Genomic DNA, 25,017 nt, shown 5'->3' on the forward strand with positions numbered 1-25,017 from the left:
GCCTTTCTTCCATCTCTGTTCCTATCTATTCCCCCTACTGTATTGTCAGTAGTTGGAAAATTTTCTGTAAAGGCCCAAGTAATAAATATTTTAGGCTTGCAAGTCTTGTGGACATTGTTGCAATTATTCAATTCTGCCCTTGCAGTGCAAAAGCCATAGACAATATAGAATAAATGGCATGGCTGTGTTCCAACAAAATTTTATTTAGAAAAATAGGCACCAGGTCTGCTGGCTATAATTTTCTATCTTTGCTATAGGCAATCATTTTTATTAGTTTATTCTTTTTGATGAAAATGCAAGTAAATGTGAATATATATTCTCATGCCCCTTTCTTATATTAAGTTAATCTAAGACATACTACTGTTCATATCTTGAAACAGCATTTTATTATATATTTTTTGTATCAATATATAGAGAACACCCTTCTTTTTTCTGTCTGCATTTTAAATACATCATTTCATATGTGTGAAAGGATATGTAAAGGATAGATTTCTAGACTTAGGATTGCTGGATCAAGAGGTAAATACATTTGCAATTTGGGAAGATATTGTTGGATTCATGTTAATCATTTTCATTTTCAGCACAATATATGAAAGTGCCTGTTTTAAAATTAGGAGATGCTTCATGAATTGGTATGTCATTCTTGTTCAGAGGCCATGTTGATCTTCTCTGAATCATTCCAATTATAGTGCATATGCTGCTGAAGTAAACACCACAAAGTCACTTTTAATTTAGTAATAGCTGAATGCTTTTGGGTGGTGTGCAGCCAAAGACAGGGCAAACTATAAAACTCCTCTTTCCATTTAGCCTGGAGATGAGAGAGAAAAAAGGATTTTTCCGGACAGCAGTAGGCTTTTTTTTTTTTTTTTTTTTTTTGCAGAGTGCTAATTGGAAGGGAGCCTTAAGTTCCAGCTATATACTAATTTGTGCACTAGGTAATGAAGACATAAATGGCCAGAGTGGTAGAAAGAGTTAATGAACACCCCATCCTTTGAGCAATAGTGCATAAAGATAGAGGTCTCTGCTAATTGTAACCAATACAGATTATAGCAGGATTCAGCCAAAAAAGAAGGAATGATGTGGAGCTGGTTAATAGAAGAGGCGATCTGGTTAAAAGCAAGTAAAACATAAATTAAAAATAATAAAAGAATCAATATTTATTGAGCAGAGTTTATAGGCCAAGCACTTTGTCAAGTTGCATATTAATTATCACAATAATCCTATGAAGTAGGTATGTTTTTAATATTTTTTACAGATTCTCTTTTTTTTTTTTTTTTTTACTTTTTACAGATTTTTAAACCAAGGTAACTTGCTCAATGTCTTATGCCTTATAAATGTTGAATTGAGATTTGGTCTCTGCAGCATAGGATCATCTCTACTGGACCTTATTGACTTGCTGTCGGCCTGGAAGAATAATTTCAGAATTAGTTGATAAAAGAATAGTAGAAATTTGACAGGATCTAAACTTTGACAATTATATATTTTTTCTTTGTTTTTATGAAGAATTCAATCCAGTATTAAGAAAGGGTTTTTTTAAGTGATGATTGCAGTTAACATTCTGGTGCCTAAAGTAGTCAGAATAGGCCTTTGGCATACCTTGCGTTCATGTCAATTGCAGGTACCACTGGCTATGCTTACCCTTTAAACTCTGGAACAAATACTTGAGAATCATTTCAAAGAAAAAAAATTTCTAGACTTCAGAAAGTTTCCTGACCTGACTTAGAGACTGACATCTTGGAATCTTACATAGAAAACTTCAAGTTTTGTCCTTTATTTGCTATGCTGGTTTACCCTCATTTGGCTGATGAGCTGTTTTAGAAAGCTGCCAGGCATCTGCTTCACCTTAGCTGAGGATGCCCCAAGCCTGAATCTCTGGCCACTGACATTCAGCAGCTGTTTTAGCTGCTGGCCAGAAAAAGTTACTTGAGCTGTGGTAAACCCAAGTGAAGTGGCTTCAATTGTAGCTATATCCACTCTATATTTTCAAGGCCTAATTGAGGATTACATTTTTAAAAATCTTACAAGGTCAGTTTATAAACTGTAATAAATAATTCTCTAAGAATAATGTTTCTTCTTTGCACAGACAAAATAATATTTCCTAGATGTAATTGGGGAAAGAAGAACTCTCTTTTGCCCTGTCATTCGGTCTCTACTTCAGTTGACTGTGTAATTCACTTTCACTGGGATTGAAAAGCAAGTAGAAGGGTAGGTCCCTTCATGGAGCAAAGCATTTCCTCTGCTTTTTTTCCCACTGCAAATTGCAAAGGGCTGCTTATTTTGCAATTCTGGTGTCTAGATTCTATCTCATGATTAGAGATTATGCTAAAGAATAAAAATTTTTTTTTCTAAATTCCATATATATGTGTTAGTATACTGTATTGGTCTTTATCTTTCTGGCTCACTTCACTCTGTATAATGGGCTCCAGTTTCATCCATCTCATTAGAACTGATTCAAATGAATTCTTTTTAATGGCTGAGTAATATTCCATGGTGTATATGTACCACAGCATATATGGAATTTAGAAAGATGGTAATGATAACCCTATATGCAAAACAGAAAAAGAAACAGAGATGTACAGAACAGACTTTTGAACTCTGTGGGAGAAGGTGAGTGTGGGATGTTTCGAGAGAACAGCATCAAAATATGTGTATTATCTAGGGTGAAACAGATCACCAGCCCAGGTTGGATGCATGAGACGAGTGCTCGGGCCTGGTGCACTGGGAAGCCCCAGAGGGACGGGATGGAGAGGGAGGTGGGAGCGGGGATTGGGATGGGGAATACATGTAAATCCATGGCTGATTCATGTCAATGTATAACAAAAACCACTACAATATTGTAAAGTAATTAGCCTCCAACTAATAAAAATAAATGATTAAAAAAAAAACTGCAAAAAAAAAATGTTTTTTAAGAGGCTAGAAAGCTCTTAGCTAAGCATTTCTTATGTGTCCACTTGTATTAAATATATTTTACATGTATTATCTCATGTAAATATCCTAGACTTCTCTGGTGGCTCAGCAGTAAAGAATCAGCCTGCAACGCAGGAGATGCAGGCTTGCTTTATTCCTATTTCAGGAAGATCCCCTGTAGAACGAAATGGCAACCCACGCCAATATTTTTGCCTGGGAAATCCCGTAGACAGAGGAGCCTGGCAGGCTATAGTCCATGGTTTCACAAAAAGTTAGACATGACTGAGCAGCTAAACAATAATAATCTTATGAGGTAGGTCCCATTCTTATCCCTACATTAAGGAGAGGACAATAACTCGAAAATTTGTTCATGGATATGAACTTGTCAGACGCCAAAATTTGTAGCAATAGTGACTAGCTTTACTGAAATCTCTATAAATATTACAATTTGTACAATAAGTTTGATGAATACCTTCTTCATTCACATTGCCAATAACAGCAACTTATGGCTTATTTGTAGTATCTGCAATGCAGGCAGCAGAGGAGCAAGACATTTGCCTCAGTGAGTGCAAAACAAAAAAAAAGAAAAGTATTTTTGAATTTTTACATTGAGTAATTGTTTTGTTTTGCTTTCAAATAGGAAGTTAAACATGTGGAATTGTCTTTTCAGTTGGTACAAAATAGATAAATATTGGCAATTTCTTATATTTCAATATACTTGAAGGGGATGCCCTGCAAATAGTCAGAGATCAATATAGAAGGAGAGACAAGGTGAAGAGTCTGAGAAGGTGATCAATGTCACAGTCCAGTAAAAGCTGTACTAGAGCAGAATTCACATGGATTGACTATTCAGGCAGAGTTTAGTGGTGATATCTCTGTTGATTATAGGATACAGACTGAACTCACCATCCTTTCGGAAAGACTTTATAACTGCTATATGTGCTCTGCTCTCTAGACTCTGAGATCATAAGGAGTTTGATTTATTATAGCACATATTAAGCATGTCTTGAAACAAATTTGATTACTCCATGTAGTTGAATCCTTGACATGTGTCTACTCAGGGGAAGTTAAGCTTTGCATATAAATAAATATGGATCTAAGTCATTCTGCTAACCTCTCCAGCCTCTTACTTATTTCCATCAATGTCAGTGTTCATTCAAATTCCAAAGAAGGGCAATGCCAAATAATGTTCAAACTACTGCACAATTGCACTCATTTCACATACTAGCAAGGCAACGCTTATATCCTTCAAGTTAGGCTTCAATAGTATGTGAACTGAAGATCCAGATGTACAAGCTGGACTTAAAAAAGGTAGAGGGACCAGAGATCAAATTACCAACATTTGTTGGATCATAGAAAAAGCAAGATAATTTTAAAAAAATCTAATTCTGCTTCACTGAATATGCTAAAAGCCTTGTGTGGATCATAGCAAACTGGGAAATTCTTAAACAGATGGGAATACCAGGCTACCTTACCTGCCTCCTGAGAAATCTGTATGCAGGTCAAGAAGCAACAGTTAGAACCAAACAAGGAACAATGGACTGGTTCCAAACTGGGAAAGGAATATGTCAAGGCTGTATATTGTCACCCTGCTTATTTAACTTATATGCAGAGTACATCATGCAAAATGCTGGGCTGGATGAAGCACAAACTGAAATCAAGATTACTGGGAGAAATATCAATAACCTCAGATATGCAGAGGATACAACCCTTATGGCAGAAAGTGAAGAGGAACTAAAGAGCCTCTTGATGAAAGTGAAAGAAGAGAGTAAAAAAAGTTGGCTTAAAACTCAACATTCAGAAAACTAAGATTATGGCATCCAGTCCCATCACTTCATGGCAAATAGTTAGGGACACAATGGAAACTGTGGCAGACTTTATTTTATTGGGCTCCAAAATCACTGCAGAAAATGACTGCAGCCATGAAATTAAAAGACACTTACTTCTTGAAAGAAAAACTATGACAAACCTAGACAGCATATTAAAAAGCAGAGACATTACTTTGCCAACAAAGATCTGTCTAGTCAAAGCTATGGTTTTTCCAGTAGTCCTGTATGAATGTGAGTTGGGCCATAAAGAAGGCTGAGCACAGAAGAATTGATGCTTTTGAACTGTGGAGTTGGAGAAGACCTTTTAGAGTCCCTGGGACTGCAACTCAAACCAGCCAATCCTAAAGGAAATCAATCCTGGATATTCATTGGAAGGACTGATGCTGAAGCTGAAACTCCAATACTTTGGCCACCTGATGTGAAGAGCCAACTCATTAGAAAAACCCTGATGCTGAGAAAGACTGAAGGCAGAATAAGAAGGGGACGGTAGAGGATGAGATGTTTGGATGGTATCACCGACTCAATCGGCATGAGTTTGAACAAGCTCTAGGAGATGGTGAAGAGCAAGGAAGCCTGACATGCTGCAGTCTATGGGGTCATAAACAGTTGGACACAACTGAGGAACTTAACAGCAATAGCATTGCAAGAATGTGCCATAATCTATGCAGCTAATCCCAATGGATAGATATTAAGCTGTTTTAGGTTATATGATACTATAAACAGTGAAAGAATGAACATTTTGTGTGTGTGTATGTATATATATATATTTGTAAATTTGTCAGATTATTTCCCTAAAATAGCATCTTGAAAGGGGATATTTTTGGATTAAAAAATGCATTTCAAGGCTTCTGATTTATATTATCAAAATGCATTTGCATGTTTTACTATTTTTACACTTCCACCACGTTTGTATGTGTTGGACCCATTTTACCCATACAGTCATCAGCACTATGTATTATTAATTCTTTTACATCTTTGTTAGTCTGCTTTAGGAAAACAGCATTTTGTAATTTTTTATATAATTTTGTCACTACTAAAATTATGACATTTTACTCATGTGTTTTTAGTCATTCATACTTCTTTTTTGAAGTGCTTATTAATGTCATTTGTCCACTCTTTTGTTATGGAGTTTAGATATTGCCTGCTAATTTTTGAGGGTTTTTATATTTTTAAGTCATTAATCATTTATCATCTATGTTGCAAGTATTTTCCCTATTTAATCCTTTTAAAAAGTTGTTGTGATGTTATGTTATAGATATATTTTTTATTTAAGTTTTTAAAGTACTTATTCATTTATTTCTTTTTTTTTATTTTGCTGTGCCAGGTCTTAGATGTGGCATGTAGGATCTTCGATCTTTTCTGTGGAATGTGTGAATCTTTAGTTGCAGCATGTGAGCTCTTAATCATGGTAGGTGGGATCTAATTCCTTGACCAGTGATCAAAACCAGGTCCCCTGCATTAGAGCATCGAGCTTTAGCCACTGGACCAACAGAGAAGCCCCTATTGATAAGTGTTATAGTGAAATAATATTTATTTGTTCTTTCATTTCTGGTTTCTAGGTTTTGTGCAATGTTTAGATTTCTATATTTACTCCAAGATAGCACATGTATTCATTCATGTTTTCATCCATTGCTTGCATTTAAACTGTTTATTCATCAATTATTTATTTTAGTGTAAAGGGTTAAGTATTGATCTAATTTTTTGTCTCTGGTCAGCTAGTTGTTCCAGCATGTTTTTCTGTAACAGTTTATAATACCACATTGATCATATGCATGTATACAAATGTTTAAATATGGGCTTTGGAGTCTGAACTGGATTTAAACCTCCACTCCATCAATTACGTACATTTTGGGCTACTTTGAGTGAATCATGTAAGTGCCCCAAACTTCAGTTCTAGGGTGACCAATCATTCCAATTTATGGATGACTGAAAGGTATCCAGGGATTCTGTATTTTAAGTGCCAAAACTGGAAAAGTCGTAAAGAAACAAAGACGGCTGGTCATGCTAGGTTTTTCTTTTGCAAAAATGAAATAACATCATTATCTAACTGAAATAATTGTGAAGGTTAAAAGAGATAAAAAGAAAAGGCAATCCACTGACTTGGAAAAATATTTGCAAAAGTATATGACCAATAAGGAATTAATATTCAACATATATAAAACATTCATACAACTCAACATTAAAAAAAAAAAAACACGCAATTTGATTGAAAAATGGCAGAAGACCTGAATGGACAGACATTTCTCCAAAGAAGACATAAAGATAGCCAACAGACACATGAAAAAAAATGCTGAAAGTAGCTAGTCCTAGGAGAAATGCAAATAAAACTGCAAAGAGACATCACCTCACATCTGTAAAAATGTCTTCACTTAAAGGTCTACAAATAACAAATCTTGGTGAGGATGTGAAGAAAAGGGGAAAATAGTGCATTTTTGTTGGGATTTTAAATTGGTGAAGCCACTATGAAAAACAACATGGAGGTCCCTCAAAAAACTAAAAATAGAAAAACCACATAATCCAGCAATTCCACTCCTGGGTAGGTATCCAAAAAAAAATAATACATGGATTTGACAAGATATATGTACCCCAATGTTCCAGCATCATTACTTACAATAGCCAGGGTATGTTAGCGACATAAGTGCCCATCAAAATCAGTTGAATGTGTAAAGATGTGTAAATATATATATGATAGTGGGATATGACTCAGTCATAAAATTAATTATATTCTTCCATTTACAGCAATATGGATGGATTAAGAGAGTATTAAGCTTAATGAAATAAATCAGACAGAGGAAGGCAAATACTGTATGTAATCACTTATATGTGGAATATATATATATATACATATATATATATATATATATATATATACATATATCAGAAGCAGATATTGATAATATATTAGTGGTTACCAGTGCAGAGAGGGAAAGTGGTGAGGGGAGAGATAGGAGGGATTAAGAAACAGAAGCTACTATGTATAAAATAAATAAGCAACAAGAATATATTATGCAGTACAGGGAAATAAATTATTTTTAATCATTTTAAATAGAATATAGTCTATAAAAATATTGAATCACAATATTGCATACCTGAAACTAATATTGTAAATCAACTATAATTCATTATAAAAAATGAAAAAAAAAAAAACAGTCTTATTGCTTTGCCTCCTAAACTGTGCCTCTAGAAAATTACTGTGAATAGTCAGAACTGTGCACGAAGATGTAGGTGAATCTTTCTCTAAGTCTTGTTTATTCTAAGAGATAACTGGAAAGAACCTACATACCTAACACAGGGAATGGCTAAATAGCTTAATAATGCTCAAAATTCTCCAAGTTAGGCTTCAACAATACACTAACTGAGATCTTTCAGATGTTCAAGTTGGATTTAGAAAAGGCAGAGGGACCAGAGATCAAGTTGCCAACATCTGCAAAGATAATTCCAGAAAAAAACATCTGCTTCATTGACTACGCTAAAAGCCTTTGACTGTGTGGTCACAACAAACTGTGGGAAATTCTTAAAGAGATGGAAATACCAGACCGCCTTACCTCCCTCCTGAGAAACCTGTATGCAGGTCAAGAAGCAACAGTTAAAACTGAGTATGGAACAATGGCCTGCTTCCAAATTGGGAAAGGAGTATGTTAAGGCTGTATATTGTCATCCTGCTTATTTAAATTATAAGCAGAGTACATCATGTGAAATGCCGGGCTGGACATGGCAAACAGTGGAATCAAGATTGCCAGGAGAAATATCAACAACTTCAGATATGCAGATGACACAACCCTTATGGCAAAAAGTGTACAGAAGCTAAAGAGCCTCTTGATGAAAGTGAAAGAAAAGAGTGAAAAAGCTGGCTTAAAACCCAGCATTCAAAAACTAAAATCGTGGCATCCGGTCCCATCACTTCATGGAAAATAGATGGGGAAACAATGGAAACAGTGAGAGACTTAATTTTCTTAGGACTCAAAATCACAACAAATGGTGAGTGTAGCCATGAAATTAAAAGATGTGTGCTCTTTGGAAGAAAAGCTATGACAAACCTAGATAGCATATTAAAAAGCAGAGACATTACTTTGCCAACAAACATCTGTCTAGCCAAAACTCTGGTTTTTCCAGTAGTGGATGTGAGAGTTGGACCATAAAGAAGGCTGAACACTGAAGAATTGATGCTTTTGAACTGTGGTATTGGGGAAGATTTTTGAGAGACCCTTGGACTGCAGGGAAATCAAATCAGTCAATCTTAAAGGAAATCAACCTTGAATATTCATTAGAAGAACTGATGCTGAAGCTGAAACTCCAATACTTTGGACACCCAATGGGAAGAGCCAACTCATTAGAAAAGAATCTGATGCTGGAAAATATTGAAGGCAAGAGGAGGGGATGACAGAGGACAAGAGGATTGGATGGCATCACCGACTCTATGGACATGAATTTGAGCAAGCTCTAGGAGATGGAGAAGAACAGGGAAGCCTGGCGTGCTACAGTCCTTGGGATTGCAGTTGGACAGCATTGAGCAACTGAACAACAACAACAACAAAAAAGACAGCAAATAACTTATAATACATGCATATTGTTCTATGAAGCCATTTAAAGAAATATTTTTAAAAAAATTTAATAAAATATTTACAATGTACAAATAATTTTAAAAGAAAATTGCAAAAATTATGTACAGTGTGATGCAAATTTTATAGCACTTATATATAAGCATATATAGATTGTATATAGTATACATGTATATGTTCATATACCCATTGAATGATAGAAAGTATATATACAGAATGTAGCGTTAATTATATCTGGATTGTGGTAATATAGTTGGTATTTCATCATTGTGTCTTTTTTTAAAACATTAATTTTGAAATCAGAATACCATATTCAAGATTAATTAATGTTTGTCTTTTTTTTTGCCTTAGAGATAATCAAGAATTTTCAAAGTATGTGAAATCTTCACAATTTTTTTCATATCACATCTTACTGCAATTGTTTCTTTTCTTGACTTGTCACTTCCGTTTTTTTTTTTTTTTTTTTTTTTTTTACCTTTTAATTTTATGTTGAAGTACAGCTGATTAACAGTGCTGTGGTAATTTCTAGTGCACAGTGAAGGGACTCAGTCATATGCATGTAACCATTCACTCTCAAACTTGCTTTCCATCCAGGCTGGCACATACACTGCGAGTTTACTATATTTTGAATTTGGTTTGGTGAAAAAAAACAAAAACAAAAAACAAAAAAACTCTGAGTGTGTGTATGTGTGTATTTTTAGGAAGAGGGGAAAAATCATGCAGGTAATTATTCAAACTTTGTGATACACAATAAAATGGACAGTGGAGTGAGATTCTTCCTCAAATTTTTTTGTAATTGTTAATAAACAATCAATTTATTTTCCTTATTATACTGTATCTGATATTTCTTTATTGTAGAATTTGTGTATATTTATGTATGTGTACATTTTAATGAAAATAAAGTCATTTTATTTTTATACCTGGAATGCAACTTTTAGATTGTTATTCCTTCAGTGGAAATGCTATTTTTTTCCAAATAAATTGACAGTTATAAGACAGATATCTTAATGATTGCATGAAAAATCTTTTATATTCTGGCTAGAAAGACTTATAGCCTTTTTTTAAAGACAAATTCTAATTTTGGAAACTAATTTACTTCTTTTTTCTATATTCTAGATTTCATATTATTTCTTTTGAATTCATTATAAGAATGAATTGAGGAAACCTAGTGTACTGAAAAAGAATGAGATCTTTATATCTGTTTAGGTAGGAAAATGGGTAATAAAAGATAAGACATAAAAAAGCAACATGACTAGAAAAAGCAACATCCCAAAGAAAGAGAACTTTTGTTCCAAGAAACATAGTAATGTAAATGGTATTTTCTGTTGATTCATGTAATGGTTTTGGTTTCTTCAATGCAGGGTAACAATCCTGATTTTAATACTTCACCTTTCATTTGAGTCTTTATTGACTATATTTGCAATTCTTATAAACAATTTTGACAGTATTGCACCTATAAAATTTGGACTTGTCAATTGGAACTAAATCAACCCCAAAAAAATGACATAATAACTGGACAAATAAAATGCTTCCTTCAAAACTTTTGTGATTGGAGTGGCCGGGATGGCAGAGAAGGAAGACCCTGAGTTATGTCTTCCATAGGCACATCAAAGTTACAACAATTTACAGAGCAAATATCAATGAAAATAGAAGAATAGCAGAAAAAATCTACAGCTAAAGATACAAAGAAAGAACCAAAAGTGGATGGGTAGAAGGGGCAGATACACAATACAACCAAGGCTCATACCACTGGGTAGACAACCCACAAATGGGAGGATAATAATAATTGCAGAGGTTCTCCCAAATGAGTCAAGGATCCAAGCTACACATTAATATTCCAAGCCCAAGGGTCTTGCACCAGGAGGATGTGCCCTCATCATGTTTGACTTTAAAGGTTAGTGAAATTTAATTTCAGGAGAGACAGAGGGCTGTGGGAAATATAGACTCCACTCTTTTTTTTTTAATTTTATTTTATTAGTTGGAGGCTAATTACTTCACAACTTTTCAGTGGGTTTTGTCATACATTGACATGAATCAGCCATAGAGTTACACGTATTCCCCTAACACCATACACAAAAATAAACTCAAAATGGATTAAAGATCTAAATGTAAGACCAGAAACTATAAAACTCCTACAGGAGAACATAGGAAAAACACTCTCCAACATAAATCTCAGCAGGATCCTCTATGACCCACCTCCCAGAATATTGGAAATAAAAGCAAAAATAAACAAATGGGACCTAATGAAACTTAAAAGCTTCTGCACTACAAAGGAAACTATAAGGTGAAAAGACAGCCCTCAGATTGGGAGAAAATTATAGCAAATGAAGAAACAGACAGAGGATTAATCTCAAAAATATACAAGCAACTCCTGAAGCTCAAGTCCAGAAAAATAAATGACCCAATCAAAAAATGGGCCAAAGAACTAAACAGACATTTCTCCAAAGAAGACATACAGATGGCTAACAAACACATGAAAAGATGCTCCACATCACTCATTATTAGAGAAATGCAAATCAAAACCACAATGAGGTACCATTACACGCCAGTCAGGATGGCTGCTATCCAAAAGTCTACAAGCAATAAATGCTGGAGAGGGTGTGGAGAAAAGGGAACCCTCTTCCACTGTTGGTGGGAATGCAAACTAGTACAGCCACTATGGAAAACAGTGTGGAGATTTCTTAGACTCCACTCTTAAAGAGAGCACACAAAATCTCATGTGCTCTGAGACCAGAGGCATAAGCAGTCATTTGAAAGAAGCCAGGGTCAGACTCACCTGCTGATCTAGAAGATTCTCCCAGAGAGGCAGGCAGCAACTGGGACTCACCGTGGTGCCATAGATGCTTGCAGCAGATTTTTTTTTTAATTTTTTCATTTATTTTTATTAGTTGAATGCTAATTACTTTACAATATTGTACTGGTTTCTGCTATACATTGACATGAATTAGCCATGGATTTACATGTGTTCCCCATCCCAATCCCCCCTCCCACCTCCCTCCCCATCCCATCCCTCTGGGTCTTCCCAGTGCACCAGCCCTGAGCACTTGTCTCATGCATCCAACCTGGGCTGGTGATCTGTTTCAACCTTGATAGTATACTTGTTTAAATGCTGTTCTCTCATAACATCCCACCCTCGCCTTCTCCCACAGAGTCCCAAAGTCTGTTCTGTACATCTGTGTCTCTTTTTCTGTTTTGCATATAGTGTTATTGTAACCATCTATTTAAATTCCATATATATGTTAGTATGCTGTAATGTTCTTTATCTTTCTGGCTTACTTCACTCTGTATAATGGGCTCCAGTTTCATCCATCTCATTAGAACTGACTCAAATGAATTCTTTTTAATGGCTGAGTAATATCCCATTGTGTATATGTACCATAGCTTCCTTATCCACTCGTCTGCTGATGGGCATCTAGGTTGCTTCCATGTCCTGGCTATTATAAACAGTGCTGCGATGAACATTGGGGTGCACGTGTCTCTTTCAGATCTGGTTTCCTCAGTGTGTATGCTCAGGAGTGGGATTGCTGGGTCATATGGCAGTTCTATTTCCAGTTTTTTAAGGAATCTCCACACTGTTCTCCATAGTGGCTTTACTAGTTTGCATTCCCACCAGCAGTATAAGAGGTTTCCCTTTTCTCCACACCCTCTCCAGCATTTATTGCTTGTAGACTTTTGGATAGCAGCCATCCTGACTGGCGTGTAATGGTACCTCATTGTGGTTTTGACTTGCATTTCTCTGATAATGAGTGATGTGGAGCATCTTTTCATGTGTTTGTTAGCCATCTGTATGTCTTCTTTGGAGAAATGTCTGTTTAGTTCTTTGGCCCATTTTTTGATTGGGTCATTTATTTTTCTGGACTTGAGCTTCAGGAGTTGCTTGTATATTTTTGAGATTAATCCTTTGTCTGTTGCTTCGTTTGCTATTTTTTTCTCCCATTCTGAGGGCTGTCTTTTCACCTTGCTTATAGTTTCCTTTGTTGTACAAAAGCTTTTAAGTTTAATTAGGCCCCATTTGTTTATTTTTGCTTTTATTTCCAATATTCTGGGAGGTGAGTCATAGAGGATCCTGCTGAGATTTACGTCGGAGACTGTTTTGCCTATGTTCTCCTCTAGGAGTTTTATAGTTTCTGTTCTTACATTTAGATCTTTAATCCATTTTGAGTTTATTTTTGTGTATGGTGTTAGAACGTTTTCTAGTTTCATTCTTTTACAAGTGGTTGACCAGTTTTCCCAGCGCCACTTGTTAAAGAGGTTGTCTTTCTTCCATCGTATATCCTTGCCTCCTTTGTCGAAGATAAGGTGTCCATAGGTTCGTGGACTTATCTTTGGACTTTCTATTCTGTTCCATTGACCTATGTTTCTGTCTTTGTGCCAGTACCATACTGTCTTCATGACTGTGCCTTTGTAGTAGAGCCTGAAGTCAGGGCAGGTTGATTAAAGCTTATACCTCCATGAGGACACTGGTGTTGGCAAATGCCATTTTCGAATCCTCCCTCTACTTTATTAGTGCTGGGACCTGGCCCACTAATTTTCAGCACCAGTCCTGGAATGCTCCATGCCAAGCAGCTACCTGGGCACGGACACAGCCCCACCCACTAGCAGTCTAGCTGTCTTAGGGCTTCCTGAGCCCCCAGCGACCCCAAGACTGCCCCCACCCCCAGCTCATCTGTGGGGCAACACCAACTTCAAAAAAGAGAAATAAATACTTTATGATTTTACTTATATGTGAAACCTAAAATCCCAAATAAATGAACAAACCTAACTAAACACAGAGTTATAGATACAGAGAACAAACAATTTTGCCACAGGGAGGGTAGTGGTAGGAGAAGAAAAATAGATGATGAAGTTAAGAGGTACAAAGTCAGTTACAAAATAAATGAGTCATGGACATGAAGTGCAGGGTGTGAGGAATATAGTCAATAATTTTGTGATATCTTTGCATGGTAACAAATGGCAACATCATAATGATCATATTGAAATCTATAGAAATATCAAACCAATATGTTTTGTATCAAGAAGTAACAAAGTGTTGTAGATCAATTATATGTCAAAAACATACAAACAAACTCTTATAAAAAGAGATCATGTTTGTGGTTACCAGAGGTGGGGAATGAGGGGGAGGGAGAATTGGATGAAGATAATCAAAAGGTACAAACTTCTAGTCATAAGGTAAATAAGTACTAAGGATGTAATATACAAAATGATAAAATATTCATTATATGAAAGTTGTTAATAGAGTAAATCCTAAGAGCTCACATCACAAGGAAATTTTTTTCTATTTCTTAGTGTTACATCTACATGAAATAATGGATGTTCACTAAACTTATAATCATTTCTTGATGTGTGTAAATCAAATTATTACACTGTACATTTAACTTATACAGTGATGCTTGTCATTTGTATATCAGTAAAACTGGAAGGATGAAAAGAAAGAAAAGCAGATAAACGTCTTCCTTCAACAACCCTGCACCCAGATTACTAGATGGTCACGGTGGACTGTGAATCTGACTTACACAGTACTCCTACTAACCTTTGGCAACTGCCAATACCTGGCTTTGCAACTTCTAAATTTCTATTCTGGTGGCCTTCACCAATATTATAGCAACATGGCTGCAACCTGAACATTGCTGTTACCTACTTTTTTAAATTAAAAAAGTACTTTTCTCATATAAACTAGATTTAGGAATAACACGTATACAATAAAGCACGTCCATTTAAAATGTACAAACTGATGGGTTTTGATAGCTGTATATAGCCAATATCACAGTCAGGATGGAAAACAGTTCTAATAGTTTCTCCCAAATTCTTGCTACCTAATTGACATTCATCCTTCCTTCAGTTCGTATTTGTTTTTTTCTTCAAATTTTTGCCTCCAACTCTCTGTGGTTACAACACAGTGTCTTTACAATTCCTTGTTTCTAGTATACATCTTACAAGTCTCTTGATTGTTGGTTTCCTCCTAGCTCTACTTCTTTCACTAATTGGTTAAAATGACTAAATACTTCAACTATATTCTTTCCAGCTCCTTAATCTTCTGTTCACCTTGTCCTAGTAATCACCAACTCTGCAACATTCAATTTTTCCCTCTTGTGCTTCAGGGCTATAGAGTTCTCCTGGAGGAAAAGCATATATCCTTTTAGATTAGATCCACTACAAATTTATGATCCTCAACTTCAGCTGTCAAGACAGCTAAGCAGTTTTCTACACATTCCTATTTGGTTCCCTTTTCTGTACCCTGCAATAGCTGTTCTAAACATTACCAATTTTGTTAAGATCCCTGCCCTTTCTACTCTTCATTTTAACAAAGGATTTAGCAGCCTAACTCAGTGATACTCTTCAATATCCCTTGGCTTTCAAATATGTCTGTACTTTAACATCTATCTGTCTCATTTAACTTTGTCTCAGAGGAAGATGTGCTTCTGTTCTCTTCTAAAGATAACCTATCCTTGGTGCTCTTGAACTCATACCCTCCATTTCCACCAAGACTTTATTTAACCTATTACCCTGTTTTTCCTATATATCTAACCTCTCTCTCTCCTTTTCTCCCTCTCTCTTTTCTCTCTCTCTCTCTTTTTAACCTCTTCCCTCCCTCCCTTTCCTCTTCCTTTTCCTTCCCCCATCTCTTCATTTTCTACTAATTAGCTTCTGTATATAGTTATCTGTTATGACAATTACAACCAAGAACCAAAAATAAAAATCTCCCTAATCCTGACTTGTATTAGCTGTTAGCCACTTTCTCTTGTTCAACAGAAAGATTCCTTACAAAAGAGATTTGTGCTCACTACTCTACTTTTTACCCTTATTTACCCTTCTTCCTATTCTATTGTGGTTTCTGCCAGTATAAATCTGTCAAAATATTCTTGAATAGTGGCATTTATTTAGCATTTATAAAGTGTCAGACATGACTTACATGTAAGAGATAGAGCCATGAATAAGATAAAGTCCCTGCTTTCATCGAGCTTACATTCTGGAGAAGGGAGACACAATAAACAAACAAGTAAATACACAGTGATTTATTTGTGTGACACAGCCCAGTGCCACAGTGGAAAAAAATAGTGTAAGATGAGATAAAGAATGACTGGGAGAGGGTTACTTAGCCTGACTGATCAGAGGAGACCTCTTTGAGAAATTGTCATTTGAGTTAAACCCTGAATAATGAGAAGAAATTTGTCATGCGAAAATCTGGGAGAAAAATATTCTGAAATTGGAAACAGCCAGGAGACAGAGAAGTTTAACTATGTCATAAAAAGCTAGGTCAAGAGTGACAGGACTTGATGTTTGAAAGCTAGGTACAGGTCAGATCAAGTAGCTCCTGTGGGTCTGGTGAATACTCTAACTCATCCAATTGTGATGAGAAATTATTGGAGAGTTCTGTGATGGGAAATTATCGGAGAGTTGAGAGAAGGGAAATTACATGATCTGACGGGCTTTTGTGAAAAATATTACTCTGGCTTCTGATAGATAATTGACCATACTGGGGCAGGAACCGAAACAAAGAAACCAATTAGTGGACTGTTGCAGTAGTATGAGGGAGTCATGGTGGTGTACCAATTACCTTTTCACTTTTGTGCCTTTGCTCATGTATTTCTTTCTGTGTGGTAAACTCTGATTCATAATTCAGCTCAATCATTACCTCTTTGGAAAGTATCCTCCGATCTCCAGTCACTGTTCACTAATATAATTAACTGCTTCTTCATCTGGGTTCATATAGAGATTGATACTTTTACTATAGCACATATTTAACAGAGTGGTTCCATGTACAAACCTTGGAATTAGGTTATTTGAAATGAGATCCTGCCTTTACCTCTATTGTGAGTTGATTTGTATGACCTTAAAATTCATATGTTGAGATCCAATCCCCCAGTACCTCATATCATGACTTTATATGGGAATAATGTCATTGTAGAAATAATTACTTAAGATGAAGTCATACTGCAATGGGGTTGACCCCCTAATCAAATATGGCAGCTGACTTTAAGAAAAGGGGAAATTTGGACAATGACATGCTCAAACAAGAACATCATATGAAGATGAAGGTGAGATGTGGGAGATGCTTCTATAAGCCAAGAATGCCAGAACCCCCCCCCCCCCAAAAAAAGCTAGAAGAGCAGCATGGAATGGATTTCTTTCTCAAAGCCATGGGAGACGCTTCTATAAGCCAAAGAATGCCAGAACCCCCCCCCCCCAAAAAAAAGCTAGAAGAGCAGCATGGAATGGATTTCTTTCTCAAAGCCATGAGAAAGAACTAGCCCCACCAACATCTTGATCTCATCTTCTAGCCACCAGAACTGCCAGGCAATAAATTTACGTTGTCTGAGTAATCACTTTGTAGTACTTTGTTACTACAATCCTAGTGAACTAACCGGAGAAGACAATGGCACCCCACTCCAGTACTGTTGCCTGGAAAATCCCATGGGCAGAGGAGCCTGGTAGGCTGCAGTCCATGGGGTCGCTAAGAGTCGGACATGATTGAGCGACTTCACTTTGACTTTTCACTTTCATGCATTGGAGAAGGAAATGGCAACCCACTCCACTGTTCTTGCCTGGAGAATCCCAGGGACGGGGGAGCCTGGTGGGCTGCTGTCTGTGGGGTCACACAGAGTTGGACACAACTGAAGAGACTTAGCAGTAGCAGCAGTAGCATCAGCAGTAGCGAACTAACAGATTTTGGTGCAGCAGCAGAATACTTCTGTAACAAATATCTAAAAATGTGGATATGACTATGACCATTCCAACTGGGTAAGGAAAGGTAGAGGATAGAAAAGTTTTGAGGCTCTTGATAGAAGAAGACTAGATTACCTTGAGGAGGTTGATGATAGAAATATGGGTGTTAAAGGAGATTCTGATGAGGATTCAGAATGAAAAGTGATTTGTAGAGAAAGCTCTTATTGTCAGAGAATGCATATATCATCATGACAAGAATGCTGTAAGAAAAATGAACATTAAAGATACTTCTGCTGAAATCTTAGGTAAAAATGAGGAAAACATTATTGGAAGCTGGAGTAAAGTCAATCCTTATAAAGCTGCAGAGAACTTGGCTAAATTTTGTTTTGTTGAATGAAAAGTAGAACTTATAAGGGATGAACTTAGATACTTAGCTGAGGAGACGTCTAAGCAAAGTGTTGAAGATGTTACCTGATTTCTTCTTGCCACTCATATTATAATATGAGAAGAAAGAGACAGATTGAAGAAAATATTAAACAAAGACCTACTGTATAACAGTATAACACAGAGAACTCTATTCAATATTCTGTAATAATCCATATAGGAAAAGAATATGAAAAAAAATAGACTTTTGTATATGTATAACTGAATCTCTTTGTTGTACACCTGAAACTAACACAACACTGTTAATTAAATATATTCCAATATAAAATAAAAAGTTAAAAAAAGGAACCAGAACTTGAAGGCCTGAAAAATTCTCAACCTTTCCATATTACCGAAAATGTAAAAGAAAGTATGCTGTGGAAAGAACATTAAGGTTGTGACTGGACAACCATTTGCTAAAGAGATTAGGTGTGTGCCTTTTGTATCCAATCACCATCTCAGGAGAAATGTTGCCACCTTGAACTTAAGGAGACAGAGGGGAGGAAATGAAGGAAGGTTGCTAGACTCCTGAGATTATATATGAAGGACATAGATCTATAAAAATACTTGGCTGAAAACTGTTATCCTTCAGCAAAATGACCCCAAAAGTGTTTCAGGGGCTAGCTTGATTCCATGAGGCAAGGCTGCCACTTAGGGCTGAGGATACAAGGTCTGTATCCAGCCCTGAGGAGGCATGGCCGGAATTCTAGTTGGTGCAGAGGACAGAGCTTCAAGTCAAAGATGATTATTCTTAAACAGTAAAAGCTAAAGGAATTTGCCTACTAGCTTTTGGACTTGGTAGGGGCTTGTGACCCCCTTTTCCTTCTGATTTCTCCCTTTTGGAATGAAGAGATCTATCCTGTACCTTTCCTACCACTGTATTTTTTTTTCATTTATTTTTATAAGTTGGAGGCTAATTACTTTACAATATTGAAGTGGGTTTTGTCATACATTGACATGATTCAGCTATGGAGTTACATGTATTCCCCATCCCAATCCCCCCTCCCACCTCCCTCTCCACCCGATTCCTCTGGGTCTACCACTGTATTTTTGAAACACAAAATCTATTATCTGGTTTTCCAGGTTCACAGATGGAGAGGGATTTTGCCCCAGGATGCATCTTACCCCGAGTCTCACCTATACCTGATGTAGATGATATGTGAATGAGTTTTTCAATGTCTGATTGATACTGGATAGGATGGATTAAGACTTTTGAGGATGTAGAAAGGAGGTGAATGCATTTTTAATATGAGAAGGATATGCGTGTTTGAGGGCTGGTGGATGGATCATTATGAGTTAAATTGTGTCCCCTAAATTCCTGTGTTGAAGTCCTAAAACCTAGTACCTGAGAATATAACTTTAATTTGTCATAGAGTTATTGCAGATGGAGTTAGTTAAGGTGAGGTCATACTGAAGTTGGAGGGTGCTGTTGAAGGAGGTCATCGAGAGGAGGTGACTGCCTGTTGACCCAGGAGTTGGACCTGGGTGAATGGAGGCTCCTCACCTCCTCCTCTGCCTTTGTAATGTATGTTCTGCCCACCATCTTTATGCTAGGAGATATTTCAAGAATGTATTCTTGAGAGAACCATGTATTGCTGACACCATTTGGTCTAGGTAAATGATTGGTCTAGGTAAATAACAAACTTGTAAGATTCTGGCTGGTAGGTGCAGAGATCTACTTGTCTTGTGGCCACCCAAGACAAGCATCAAATTTAAGTTTCTTTGCTTATTAATACTGTTATCTATCAATCTGAGGTGGTCTGATTCTTTCTTCAGTCTTTCCTTGTCCTCCAAGTATGTGGCCCAGTTTCATATTTCACACGAGAACTCCTAAGGTTGCAAACCAACAATCCCTAATCCAACATGACTGGTATATCCATAAAAAGGGAGACATTTGGACCTAGATGTACACACAAAGAGAACACCATGTGAAGATGAAGACAGAAATTGAGGTGCTGCAGAAGTCAGGGAAGGCCCAAAGATTATGAAATGATGAGATACCAGAAAAGAGGCATGGAATCAACTTCTTTCTCACAACTGCCACAAGGTATCAACCCTATTGCTACCTTGATATCAAAATCTAACCTCTAGAACTGTGAGACAAAGCATTTTTGTTGTTCTAAGCCACTCAGTTTGTGATACTTTGTTATGGCAACACTAGAAAACTAGTACAGTCCCTTGCTAGGCTAGTTGTGAGGTTTCAGGCAGTTTGCATAGTCTCTCTGTGCTTCACTTTCTCCATCTAGATTCAGAATAATAGTCTCTGTCATGCACTGAAGAATAATCATTATTCTCCAGCCAATTATGAGTTCTCAGAGCAGGGATTATCTTTTATTTATCCTTGCCTGCTAAGGGTTTAACAAAGTCCCCAGCACAGAGTAGAAGCTTAATACTTGTTGAATGAATTTAGATTTCTTGTTTCATCCCAAGGAATAAAGTTTTTGAGAATTCCATGACCTAAAGATCCTGGACTTTTATTTCCAGTGTCTGCTATAAAATATAATAATTTGTTAGCTGGTCTGCAGTTTAACTATCTCATGTCTTTGCAAATCTCAGTTTATTCATCTACTGGATGAGATCATTGAGCTAGATAATCTCTAAAGTCCCTTCTAATTTAAAATTTCTGCAAACCTAGGTCCATGATTATAATTTAGGAAGGCAGTGCATTTGAGGAATGAATAATATTTGATCATTAAAGGAGTAATGAAAATATCTCACAAATCCATGAGAAGGTACTTCCAGAGAATGAGGACTTTGTTTGACAGAGCTCATAGTGTACTTTTGCTGGGTCATTAAAACAAGACTGTCTGTGGATATATAAGTAACTTAAATGGTTCCACTATTCCACAAACAATTCAAGACAAGCTTCTCAGAATTCTTTCCTTTCTCCACCCTAGCATGATTATTAATAACATTTACAAGCACCATTTTTTTTTAATCTACAAGCAAAACTTGCTGTTTTACAACATTATGTTTGCTTATTCAACTCAAGATTCTTTCTAGCCAAGGCAATTGAAACTGCACTTAGGTTGAAGTCAGGGGATAGTTGAATTCACTAACATTGATATGAACAATAACAGGAAAGTTAAAACAGACAAGTTTCAAAGTCAAGTTTGCATTGGAAATATTGGAGAGCTTCATAAAAATGTTTTAAGAACTTTCTATCCATTCATTGCCAGATTCTGATTCAACAAGTTTGAGGGGTGTCTTTTCACCTTACTTATAGTTTCCTTTGTAGTGCAGAAGCTTTTAAGTTTTATTAGGTCCCATTTGTTTAGTTTTGCTTTTATTTCCAATATTCTGGGAGGTGGGTCATAGAGGATCTTGCTGAGATTTATGTTGGAGACTGTTTTGCCTATGTTCTCCTCTAGGAGTTTTATAGTTTCTGGTCTTACATAAAAAGACAGTCCTCAGATTGGGAGAAAATATTAGCAAATGAAGAAACAGACAAAGGATTAATCTCAAAAATATACAAGCAACTCCTACAGCTCAATTCCAGAAAAATAAATGACCCAATCAAAAAATGGGCCAAAGAACTAAACAGACATTTCTCCAAAGAAGACATACAGATGGCTAACAAACACATGAAAAGATGCTCAACATCACTCATTATCAGAGAAATGCAAATCAAAACCACAATGAGGTAGCATTACACGCCAGTCAGGATGGGTGCTATCCAAAAGTCTACAAGCAATAAATGCTGGAGAGGGTGTGGAGAAAAGGGAACCCTCTTACACTGTTGGTGGGAATGCAAACTAGTACAGCCACTATGGAGAACAGTGTGGAGATTTCTTTAAAAACTGGAAATAGTACTGCCATATGACCCAGCAATACCACCTCTGGGCATACACACTGAGGAAACCAGATCTGAAAGAGACACGTGCACCCCAATGTTCATCACAGCACTGTTTATAATAGCTAGGACATGGAAGCAACCTAGATGCCCATCAGCAGATGAATGGATAAGGAAGCTGTGGTACATATACACCATGGAATATTACTCAGCCGTTAAAAAGAATGCATTTGAATCAGTTCTAATGAGATGGATGAAACTGGAGCCCATTATACAGAGTGAAGTAAGCCAGAAAGATAAAGAACATTACAGCATACTAACACATATATATGGAATTTAGAAAGATGGTAACGATAACCCTATATGCAAAACAGAAAAAGAGACACAGAAGTACAGAACAGACTTTTGAACTCTGTGGGAGAAGGTGAGGGTGGGATGTTTCGAAAGAACAGCATGTATATTGTCTATGATGAAACAGATCACCAGCCCAGGTGGGATGCATGAGACAAGTGCTCGGGCCTGGTGCACTGGAAGGACCCAGAGGAGTCGGGTGGAGAGGGAGGTGGGAGGGGGGATCGGGATGGGGAATACGTGTAACTCTATGGCTGATTCATCTCAATGTATGACAAAATCCACTAAAATATTGTGAAGTAATTAGCCTCCAACTAATAAAAAAAATTAAAAAAAAACAAGTTTGTGTAACTCTATGGCTGATTCATGTCAATGTATGACAAAACCCACTGGGGGGGGGGAACAAGTTTGAGGGGAATGGTGGCTGTGAAATTGCATTTTAATAAGCATCTCCAGTGATTACTATGTATTTAGATGTTCTTTCAACCAAACACTGAGAAACACTACTGTAATCAATGTATAATACCTAGGGACTCTCTATAATGTATATAAAACTAATTTTGTTTAAAAGCTACATCAAATCTTAAATTAGAAAAATTAGTCATTTAAAACTAAATCTCCATCATTTGCTACAAAATACCTAAATACTAATCATTGAAAGATAACAGACGAGTTGGTATAATTTTAAAAGCCAAAAAATCATTAGCTATTTACCTATTCCCATTAATAATATTACTCAAAGACCTTGATTAGCATGGATCACATAGCCATTTTAAATTTCAATTTTCTGGTCTGCTGGTCCTTTTCAAAGAAGGATGAACCTTCTCCCCTCTTTACATCTACCTTAGCATATTAACTTGTGAAACTACTCTGGATTATTTCAGTTGAAATCTAAGTAAAACTCAGGTATTACTAAGGTTTACTGTAGTAATAAACAATCTCAAAATTGCAAAAGCTTACTTTTTTCTTCATGAATGCTGTAGGTCAGCATTTGTTTCTAATTCTCAGAACATAGCAAAAAGAGCATATAATCCAATTGAATGCCTCTTATAGGACATGGTGTCTATCATGTATACCTGCATCCCATTGACCAAAGCATGACATATGGTTCCCCCTGTTAATTGGATAGGGAAGTGTAAATTCACCTAAAAGTAGATCTTGAAAATGACATGGTGATCATGGGAATGCATGATTCTGTTACAGTAAAGGAAATGAATAATTGCAAGCAATTTAATTATTTAACAGCTGGTTCAATTAGCAGTTCTGATTTTAGCTACTCAAAGTAATTTCTTTTTAAAGGAATCATTCATTTCCATAGAATACAGCTCAAATGAAATCTGTTTAGAGAATATAATGAGATTTGTAAGTTGAAATTTAAAGTTATAATGGTCAAGGGTTACTAATTTTTTATATACATATAAATGATATCTTAGTTGGCCTATTGCGATCGACTTTTTCTTTTAACCTTGACTCTGAGCTCCATTAAGTTCTTAATCATATCCTCAGTGTCCAGCCCAGTGCCCCACCACACAGTTGAATCTCAATAGGTGATTAGTAAGTGAATAATTGAATGCAAAAGTGGCTTGTATTAACAGGGTATGAAATAAAGAATCTAGTTACCAGGATAGTTTGGATGTATTCATAAATTTTAAGAGATCTCTGAATCTTCATTGAATTCTTATTTCTTTCACTGTTTTACCACTAAAATTGAATTTTTCTTGAAGTGCCCAGAGGGAGGACAATAGATGAAAATTATAAGGGAGTCAGTAGTTCATGGCTGTCTTTATTCAATTTCTCTTGAGGAAAGTCATACTAGATCTGTTTGAAGGAATAAACTCAGGAACTATGCCTTCTTGATCTTAGTATATCCAGCACCTTTCAAGATAGCTGGTGTACAGTAGGTGCTCAGTAAATGCATACTCTTAATTGGAGAGTTTTCTATATTATTAAGTCACACATGATCAATTTTTTTCTTTTGTTCTTAAAATCTCTCTTCACATCCCCTATTCTCTAGCAACAAGCCCCTGTAAACTGGAGAACATAAGCCCTTAAGCGCAATTATAATTCCTCACTTTCCAAAAAACATTGTTTTGGATAAAGTTAATGTACCCTAATACTCTTTTCACTCAGGGCCAGTTCATTTTTAACCAGATTTCCTGAGAAGGAGACAGATGGATGGACAGAGAGATTTTTTTCCCAAGACTTTAAGGATCACAATTTTGAGGGACTGACTTTCTGTTTCAATATGCCCAGCTTTTCTACCTCCCATGAAGCTCATGCTTAGTCCCTCCTGCAAAGAAAGAACCATATCAGATTGATCCTTCAGCTAAAAATAACCAAAAATGTGTCTGCACTTGTAGTGAATACACACAGTTTAAACTTCTCTTGGGAACTTCTAATATTCAGTCAGCCTACTGGGTTTCTAGACACATAGTACTTCTGGGGAAGTTCTAAATAATTCCTCAGTTTAACATACTTTCTCCCTCTTCCC

General features: G+C 36.3%; 1 non-coding gene across 1 annotated transcript; it reads right to left on the minus strand.

Annotated features, from left to right (window-relative positions):
- Positions 1-606: 606 nt before the first annotated feature.
- LOC136154912 (U6 spliceosomal RNA) lies at positions 607-713 on the minus strand. The gene has a single exon (XR_010660613.1). It is a non-coding gene; the product is annotated as a U6 spliceosomal RNA (small nuclear RNA).
- Between the last annotated feature and the right edge of the window lie 24,304 nt (positions 714-25,017).

This window comes from Muntiacus reevesi, chromosome X (genome assembly GCF_963930625.1).
Source record: "Muntiacus reevesi chromosome X, mMunRee1.1, whole genome shotgun sequence".
NCBI classification, from domain to species: domain Eukaryota; kingdom Metazoa; phylum Chordata; class Mammalia; order Artiodactyla; family Cervidae; genus Muntiacus; species Muntiacus reevesi.